The sequence below is a fragment of the Ascaphus truei genome, chromosome 2, assembly GCF_040206685.1.
Source record: "Ascaphus truei isolate aAscTru1 chromosome 2, aAscTru1.hap1, whole genome shotgun sequence".
Classification (NCBI taxonomy): domain Eukaryota; kingdom Metazoa; phylum Chordata; class Amphibia; order Anura; family Ascaphidae; genus Ascaphus; species Ascaphus truei.
Window position 1 is genome coordinate 446406941 of NC_134484.1, and position 10575 is coordinate 446417515.

Below are 10575 nucleotides of genomic sequence, written 5' to 3' on the forward strand. Positions count from 1 at the left end.
AGATTGAACATTTTTTGCACCTCTTTTCTATACTGCCCTCCCTATATCTTTGACAGGTGCCCCATGTCCCTCCATTAAAGGCACAGCTGCAGAAGGCTTTACTTTCATTTCAAGTAAAGATGTTTGCCGGTGCTACAAAGTCACAGTATCATAACAGTCTAATTTTGGATGATAAAAACATAAGCCCAAAAAGGTCAATTTTTTGGGGGGGGCATATTTATAACTGGATATGAGACTCCTATTTTTAATCCACAGGAAAGCAAACACCACGGTGTAATATTAGTCAACTGTCTCACAAGAGAGAAAAAACAGATCACTCCCTGGTACAACACTAGTTTGGCATGTCAATGTATACCTTTCTTTTCTAAGAAAATGTCCAATGTATCTACTGTATTTGCCATTGCAGCTCTAAAGGGTGGTACTGTACATGCCATCATTTCACAGTTATAGCTATATATATAAAAACAAACCGTGCTTTGCTGCTCGTCAAATCTACTCTCTTCTTATCCAAGTGGATAACACTGTATCTGTATAGCCCTAGGGGAAAACTTTCCATTCATGGACCCTGAATGCATTGTTAATCATATCCCCTCTGAAATGTCGTTGTTTTTTTATTTTTAATAGGTAATCCTGTGCCATAATGCAGAATACCACACGGGCCCACTCGGAGCCTGCTGATCTATTTAAATATTATGGGAACAAAAATCTGTTTCGTTTTTCCGGTGGTCACTACCTGAATTTGGCAAACAAACCAAAATGATTGTTTTCAATCTGTGGTTTTTATAGAGAACTGTATCCTGTGGCCTTCAAACTGTGACAAGTCATAGATATTTCAAGTCTTTAATAATGCACCCTGTGCATTGAGTGCCACAGGATACTGCTCTTTATGAAAGTGTGTGTGGATCCTTTTCTGCTGGGATTCTTGCTTCCCCGGTAGAGCACCAACCAATATTTTGGAAGGAGTGGAGTCGCCATCTTTGGATCCTTTTTAGATCAGTGATTTCCAACCTTTGTTTGTTTGGAGGAAACCTTGAAGTATTTCGAAAAATCTCAGGGAACCCCCTATCTGGCTGACACATAATAGGTTCGACGGGTCAGTCACAACATTTCATACCTCACGAGCTACCTCTATTTCCCACCCTCTACCCATGTATTTATCTCCCATCCATCTCACTAACTCTCCCCCCTACCGCCTTGCATGTATTTATCCCTTGCGTCTCACTCTTACTACCTCTTTTCCTGCCCCCCTCTCTTCTCTCACTCTCGCCCCTACCTTCCGTCAATTACCCCACTCTCACTCAATCCACCCTACAAAATACATACCAAAAAAAACACCCCCAGGGGGAGGGGGGGGGGGGTCTGTGGTCCATAGGAGGAACGCCTGAGACTGCTTCAAGGAGCCCCAGGGTTCCCCGGAAACCCTGGTTGGGAATCACTGCTTAGATCCATGGTTCTCGTACAGCTTTCATGCTAAAGATTTTATTTGCGATATTTGGCTTCTTTTAAACGTCACTTGAGGAAGCGTTCGCCTGCAATGTCACTTTTTATTACAAAATGCTACTTTTTTTTAGATAGAAATACAGTATTGTTAAGTGTAAGTATGGCGGTCTACCAATTCATTATTGACAATGCAGTGGTCCACAGTATGGAAAAATGTATGAACCTGTTATAGAATATTATAATTATACATTTTCAAAAGCACATCACAAAAAGGTAAGTTTAGCAAGTTAAGGGGATCTGCACAAGAGCAGTGTACAAATTCCTTGACACGTTATACCGACATTGAAGTGCCTTAAAGTAGGTGTGCTGTGCTCAAGACCTTGTTTAACAGGGCAAAGCTTTTTGGTCTCGCCATTTGATCTGAACAATTTCATATTGTTTTTTTAAATACTGACATCAGAATGTCATTGAGGACAATTTACTTAATTTTAACAATGAACATGTGCTTGGACCCCATATGATGGTATGTATAAACCAGTGGTACAGTACGTGATGCCTATTTCTGTTTCCCCAAAGGCAGACGTTTGAAAGGGTTTCCCAGCCTAGAGCTACTCCCCTCTGCACAGAAACAGCTTGTTAAGGGTTAAAATCCGGGATTGCTCCAATGTGTTTACTCAGCCCCGCCTTCTACAGATTTGATTGCCCTGGACAAAGAACAGCTGAAATTATTCAGAATCTCTTCAGCCTATATCTGCATCCCCCCCAAAGGCATAACTGTTTGCTGCCGTTCGCTGATGTTATAGCTGCTCTGTTACAATCCAAAAACACACCAACCTTCTCATGCCCCTGCACCCTATATTTCCATTTCCCCTTACTAATAGATTATAAGCACCTAGTGGCAGGGCCTTCCTTACCTACTGTAAAAACATATGTAAGTTTGTTATTTTGTATTTCGCTCTCCAACCCTATTGTACTGTGCTACGGAAGATGTTGGTGCATTATAAATAAATTATAATGGTACTAGGTGGTACTTTTCGATTCACAAATTTGCAGTTTAACACTTGAAATGAAGCAAATCTTAAGACTCTTACCATCTATTGGGTCTATTTATAAAAAATAAAAAAAGACAAACCTTTAATTGGCTCTTAGATTCACACTAATCACATTTAAAGTAAAAAGAAATAGCCAAAGCTTTTACGGACCATGGAAATGTAAAATAAAGTTAAAAAAAAAAACACACACACACACCCCACACCCCCGCACCATCTTCTTGTATTAAGGACAGAGAGGTTGTGTGTCCGTCCATCCCCGCCCACCCCCATTGAGGAGGTACACTGCAATGATGACCAAGCCGTGCGGACCTTCCTGGATCAACTGTGTAGGATCCAGGGAAGTGTACCATGAAAGCCTGTTCTGTTTGTGGAAATAAAGTGTGTCCATTTGTTTTCAATAAAAAGTCTCTGGCGCCCTTTATCAGCTTCAACATGTACCACCATGCGTCTCAAAAAGAAAAGAGGGCTGCAAAATAGCAAAAAAATATATACATTATTTTATATATAAAACATTAATCTTACATCAATAAAAACAGAGATATTGCCTTATGAGTTGGACTGCTGCTGGTATGCCTGATGTGGGGATTAGACTTCTTCCTTCTGACAGTCCCTTGGGTCCTTCAGTTGAGGTGGGGGTGGGGCGGTGTTGCCCAACAGACGTAGCTGCTGTGGCCGGGGTGTCCATCCCCTGGGAGTATCCATCAGTGGAGTGCTTGTCCGGCTGTGGCGGATGGCTTTCTCTTCCCCTCGGTCGACCTGTACGTGACACATCAGTGCGTCGTCAGTGGAGGATTCCGCAGGCTTGTGTCCGTAGTGGGCTGGCAAGGCTCCGGAGCAGCAGTTAAAAGTCTGCTCAGTGCTGTGAGTCCCCCTGAAGGTTCCTATGCGTTTCACCTAAATCTGTCAGCGTCTCCCCTGCTGATATCCCTCTCCTGGCTTCATATCAAATCCCGTATCACACACTCAATTCTCCTCCTCACTTTTAAAGCTTTACACTCTTCTGCTCCTCCTTACATCTCAGTCCTAATTACTCGCTATACACCATCCTGGCTCTTGCGTCCTGCTCAAGGATGTCTTCTCTCTACCCCTTTTGTATCCAAAGCCCTCTCCCGCCTTAAACCCTTCTCACTGACTGCCCCACACCTCTGGAATGCCCTTCCTCTCAATATCCGACTAGCACCCTCTCTAATCACCTTTAAAACCCACCTTAAAACCCACCTGCTTAATGAAACATATGAGTAGCTCGATGCTGATAATTAACACCTCATACATTAGCCTTGGCCCCTTGCAGACGCACTTACCAGAACGCCCTCCTACTGTCTCTGTACGTTCTTCCTACCAACCAAGTAGATTGTAAGCTCTTCGGAGCAGGGACTCCTTTTCCTAAATGTTACTTGTAAGTCTGAAGCACTTCTTCCCTTTGTGTTATTTATATCTTCTTATGTGTTATTTATATCTTATTTATATGATTGTAACTATTACTGCTGTGAAGCGCTATGTACAGTAATGGCGCTATACAAATAAAGACATTCATACATACAAAGTGGCTTCGTCAGGGATACTGGTCAGGCGTGCCTGCTTCCTTTTATATACACACGAGTCTCATACAATCGTAATCAAGAACTCATATATGTGATTGGGCCATTTAACTCCTTGTGTGTATTTCTCCAGGAGAGGGCAACCTTCTGCAGTATTAAGTGGTTCATGTCATACACTAACCTTATTTTACTTGAATAAAACATGTATGCAAAGCATAGAAGCTAAAGTCAGATAATATTACAAGATAATATCAAACTATGTTGTAAAAGTCTTTACAGTTTCAGGACTATACAATCCCTGTGTTTATAATCTTGGTTAAAACCAGTTTCATATCGTTTAAATACATGTGCACACAATTGTTTATCTGTACATACTTCTGATGTATTTTCATCTACCAGCTTCACCAATTGGAGGACTGAGCATATTACATAATGTATCAAATATGATAAAGCATAGGCTGGCAGACATAAGATGTCCCCCTTTATACGGGGGCATCATCGATTCCCCCCCTCTGCGACTGCTCTTCAAAGTCTGAATCCTCCGAAGCCTCATGAACTGTCCATAAGGGATATTATTCTTCCACAAATGCAAATGGTTACTTTTAGAGTCTAAATAACTGCTAGAGTCTACAGCATGTCAAACTCAAATGCTAACAAGGGCCAAATAAACAAGGTTTAAGTCAGGATGGGCCGCAAAAAAAACAAAACTTAAATTTTGATAGAAACGTAGGTTTATTTCGAAAAGTGTGTGTGTGTGTGTGTGTGTGTGTGTGTGTGTGTGTGTCTCACAAAACGGAAAAAAAAAAAGCCAGATGTGAATGACTTCTGAACCCATTAACCAGTGTCAGGATGCCCCTCTTGATTTCCAAAGCAGCAATCCCGCCTGGGATCTTACCTGATCCGTAGTCCCTCAAGGTACTATACTGGAGGGGAGGTGTTTCCTACCTGTCTTCCGATGTCCCCCGTCAGAAACTTGAGTCAGATGTGGAAGAAAGCAGAATAGGTGATTTCGGTGTAGGTATAGGGCAGTTAAGATAAAAACGAGAGACAGAGAGAGGCAGAGAGGCAGAGAGAGAGAGGCAGAGAGAGAGGCAGAGGGAGAGAGGCAGAGAGAGAGAGAGGCAGAGAGAGAGAGGCAGAGGGAGAGAGAGAGGCAGAGAGGGAGAGAGGCAGAGAGAGGGAGAGAGGCAGAGAGAGGCGCAGAGAGAGAGAGAGGCGCAGAGAGAGAGAGAGAGGCAGAGAGAGAGGCAGAGAGGCAGAGAGAGAGAGAGGCAGAGAGAGGGAGAGGGACAGAGGCACAGGGACAGGGACACGGGCACAGGGACACAGGCACACAGGGGCACAGGGACAGAGGCACAGAGGGACAGAGACAGAGGCACAGGGACAGAGGCACAGAAGCACAGGGACAGAGGCACAGGGACAGGGACACAGGCACAGGGACACAGGGACACAGGCACAGGGATAGAGGCACAGGGACAGGCACAGAGGGACAGAGGCACAGGGACAGAGGCACAGGGACAGAGGCACAGGAACAGAGACACAGGGACAGAAACACAGGCACAGAGACACAGGCACACGGACAGAGGCACGGGGACAGGGACAGAGGGACAGGCACAGGGACAGAGGGACAGAGGCACAGGGACAGAGGGACAGAGGCACAGAGACAGAGGCACAGAGGCACAGGCACAGGGGCTCTCCCTGACACTCTCCCTCTCCCTGACACACACTCTCCCTGACACTCTCTCCCTCTCCCTGACACTCTCTCTCTCCCTCTCCCTGACACTCTCTCTCCCTCCCTCTCCCTGACACTCTCCCTCTCCGACACACTCTCTCTCCCTGACACTCTCCCTCTCCCTGACACACACTCTCTCCCTCTCCCTGACACTCTCCCTCTCCCTGACACACTCTCTCCCCCTTGACCTACTCTCTCTCCCTCTCCCTGACAATCTCCCTCTCCCTGACACTCTCTCTCTCCCTCTCCCTGACACTCTCTCTCTCCCTCTCCCTGACACTCTCCCTCTCCCTGACACACTCTCTCTCCCTCTCCCTGACTCTCTCTCTGTCTCCCTGCACTCTCTCTCTCCCTCTCCCTGACACTCTCTCCCTCCCTCTCCCTGACACTCTCCCTGACACACTCTCTCTCCCTCTCCCTGACACTCTCCCTCTCCCTGACACACTCTCTCTCCCTCTCCCTGACACTCTCCCCCTGACACACTCTCTCCCCCTGACACACTCTCTCTCCCTCTCCCTGACAATCTCCCTCTCCCTGACACTCTCCCTCTCCCTGACACTCTCCCTCTCCCTGACACTCTCTCTCTCCCTCTCCCTGACACTCTCCCTCTCCCTGACTCTCTCTCTCTCTGTCTCCCTGCACTCTCTCTCTCTCCCTCTCCTTGACACTCTCTCTCTCTCCCTCTCCCTGACACACTCTCTCTCCCTCTATCTGACACTCTCTCTCTCCCTGACACTCTCTCTCCCTCTGCCTGACACTCTCTCTCTCTCCCTCTCCCTGACACACTCTCTCTCCCTCTATTTGACACTCTCTCTCTCCCTGACACTCTCTCTCCCTCTGCCTGACACTCTCTCTCCCTCTCCCTGACACTCTCTCTCCCTCTGCCTGACACTCTCTCTCCCCCTCTCCCTGACACTCTCCCTCTCCCTGACACTCTCTCTCTCCCTCTCCCTGACACTCTCTCTCTCTCTCTCTCAGACACACACACTCAGACACAAACACACTCAGACACACACACAGACACACACTCAGACACACACACACACACTCAGACACACACACACACACACACACTCAGACACACACACACCAACCAACCCCCCCCCCCACGTTTACCAGGCTTCAAGGAGAATGCAGTATCTCCGCCGGGGTTTTAACTCCGCCCCGTGTCCTCCCACACACGGCACGAGTGCAGATTGACTGCACGCGGCCACCGTACGCCTCCAGCCCCTGCAGGCCAGATTTTACTTCCGCCCGTGCTACTCGCTTCCCCCACACCCGCGCTCGCTTCTCCCGCGGCCAAAACTTTTAACCGCCGCCCACGCGCTCGCCGACACACACGACCGCCGCGCTGGTTGTGAGCGGGCCGCAAAAATATCCGTTGCGGGCCGCATGTTTGACATGCCTGGTCTACAGACTTAAAATAAGTTTTGGTGCAGACTCATCAGCATTTTCGCTGGACAAGACCAAATCGAGGTCGTTTATAGAAACAGCACTGTGCTCCGAGGTAACCCTCAAATTCATCTCATTGTTTAAAAACATAATAACATCTTTAAGGCCATCTTCTTCCCCTTTCCAAATAAATATAAGGTTATCTATGAATCTCCTGTACAATAAAATATTTTTTTCAACGGATTGTTCTGCCAGATGTTTCTGTCCACCCAGTGACCCATGAATAAATTTGCAAAGCTAGGGGCAAATTTCATCTCCATAACTGTGCCACAGGTCTGCAGATAAAATTTGCCCTCAAATAGGAAATAATTGTTTAAGAATAAAATGTATACTTTTCAGAATAAAATCCATCTGTTTTGTGCTCATCAGTGGGTCCTTTTCTAAAAAGTGTGCAATTGCTTCAATACCCTTCTAGTGTATAGGGCTGAAACATCGCATCTGACCATGTGATTTCTTGTACCAATTCTAACATGTGTTTTGTGTTACGTAAATGTGATCCCAGATTTTTAACATATACCTGTAGAAAGGAGTCTACATATTCTGATAGATTTGCTGTAATAGAATCTATCCCCAAGACTGTAGGTCTGCATGGGGGTTTGATCAGGCTTTTATGTATCTTTGGCAGATGATAAAAAAAATGGACAAGACATTGGGAGAAATTCAGAAATCTTCAAATTGTCGGCACAAACGGAAGGACAGAATATATCATTTATTAAATATCAATACCAAAAGGGATGCAAGGATTTATTAAAACATAAGTAAAAATAACCACAATTTGGGACAAGACATGTCCAATTGATTAAAAAATGCCAACTGGCTTGTATGGTGTAGATCAAGTAAGTTTCCACATGCCTGCCAGGATAGTACCTGGATACAAAGTCGGTCATCAGGTGCTATAATGTAAAAGCACTATAGAGCTAAATGAACACAGCTTCCACCAGTACAAACTGTAGCTCTCATAGATCACCACAATGCTTATAACTATGATAAGGGTTGACTCAACAGAACACAGGTGAAGGAGAAAGACCATATGAGATCTCAGCAAAGCCAAGATCAGCGTAGTATATCTGTTAGTCAATCATACGTGAGATATCAAAAATCTTAGACACTGCTGCACAGCATCTCCATACTGTATATTGTATCTGTGTTCTGCCCACCATTGTACCAGAATCAGAGCCTCGTCACTACGAGTGAAGCCTGACATATTTCGCTCCACCTTTGTCAAGGGTTTGGGAACAGATCATTGGAGCGTCCCTTTTGTAGTCTCTGTATGAATGACGTCATTCTCGTCACAAATTAAGCACACCGAAAAATACAAACAAAAAGGGAAAGGGGATACAGAATAAATCCAGATGCAGTACAATGCATATACATAAAGTATAAACTGTAAGATAAACAAAGGTAAAACTTAGTACAAATTGCTTGATCTGTAGCAGGGGTGCGCAAACGGGGTCGTGAAATTTTTATTGGGGGTCCCCAAAGCATTTAAATGCCTGGGAGCACGCAAGGCATATGTAATTTACTTACCTTGGCTTCGGGCGACACGTCGCCATGGCAACACAGCATGACGCCACAGAGTCCTGTGACGTCACATGACTCAGCGGCGTCATTTGACACCGCGTCGCCATGGAAACAAGCGTCAAATGACACCGCGGGATCACGTGGCGTCGTATTACCCGCGGCATCATTTGGTGCTGGTTCCTAGGTAAGGGGGGGGGGGGGGCGCGAGCACTGGGGATGAACAGGCAGGGGGGCGCAGCGCAGAAAGTTTGCGCACCCCTGATCTATAGGGTCCACAGGAATATACATACAAAGTCAGAATAGGCATATGATCAAATAAAGATCACTAGCACTGCTGCAAAATGCAACAATAATATTACCTAAGAGGTACAAAAATACAAAATGTAGAATATGGAATGATATAAAATCAGTGAATAAAAGTTATATTCATGTGGTGCCTTGGGTGTGACAGTGAAGAGTATGTAAATCCAATTACTTTCCCGAATCAGGAGTACACGTTGCAATTCTCCGCCGCTAATACCCAATGATACCTGTTCAATACCAAAAGCATAAACATCCACAGATGAGCCTCCATGTAATGATAAAAAATGATTGGCTACACATGATTTTTTTGCCCTTAAGTGTCATTACGGGCATTGTTAATATTACATGAATATTCTAATATGTGTCTCCTAAATTCTCTGCTAGTCATGCCCACATACAGGAGGTCACATGGACACAAGTCTGTAAATAACCCCCTTTCATCCTACAGTTAATAAAACCCTGATCTAGAACTGTCTGCTATTTGCACTGTCCCATATCAATAAGGTCGCTAGGGTTCCTTTCAAAGTGACTAGAAAGCAAAATATCATTAAGGTTTCTAGATCTTCTAGCAGTCCTGATCGGCCCATTAGCGATGTTAGGGGACAGATCTAGATAAATGAGCAGTAGACACCAAGGGGCTTGTAAGATCTTTTTCAAATAAATCCACTGTTCATTAAAATTAGTAATAAAGCGGACAAAATTATCAGTCCTGGCTCATATTCCAGGTATTCTTAGGGATCAGAAGTGTATCCCGTTTTGCACGGCAAGCTTTAGTGAATGCCTTTTTAACACACTGCTTTCTATGTCCCCTCTTCCAAAACATCTGCTGGAGTTCCATAGCTCTTTGAATAAAGGTATTAAAGTCAGAACAATTTCTCCTCAATCAGAGCAATAGACCATAGGATATACTTTTTTTTTGACCCACAGATTGTGCGCTTGAGATATATATAATCCAATGCACAGCCGGCACACTATTTGCAAGTAAATAAGTTTTGTTGCTTACATACGCAGGTAAGTAGATCATACAGTACATTTTCTATATTTGATAGAAGACACAAAAACCGACGTCTCGGTCCCCCAGTGGGACCTTTCTCAAGGTGGTGCGCCCACCTTATGGTTATTGATCTACTTACCTGCGTGCTGTCCCTTGATGTTGTGTTGAAACCGGTATCGTATGGTTATATATATATATAACAACAAGACAAACTGCCTGCAACAGACAAAGCAAATAATGAGTACTTAAATTAGTAATATAATAACCACTAACGGTGCTAGGGACTAGAAGTAATATAACAACGAAAAGAAAAAGAACAGCGTCCCAACTCAGCACCCAAGTATACTCACTCTGAGTATACATGAGTATGAGTGCTGAGTTGGGACGCTCTTCTTTTTCTTTTCATTGTTTTATATATATCTTAATATATAAAATCGAAAGGTTGGTACTAGCTGCGGTGAATCTGATTGTTCCTCAGCCTCTGGCCAGTCAGATTGGTGGGTCTGACATCACCCAAATGCCACTCTCTTCCCCCTCGGCCAC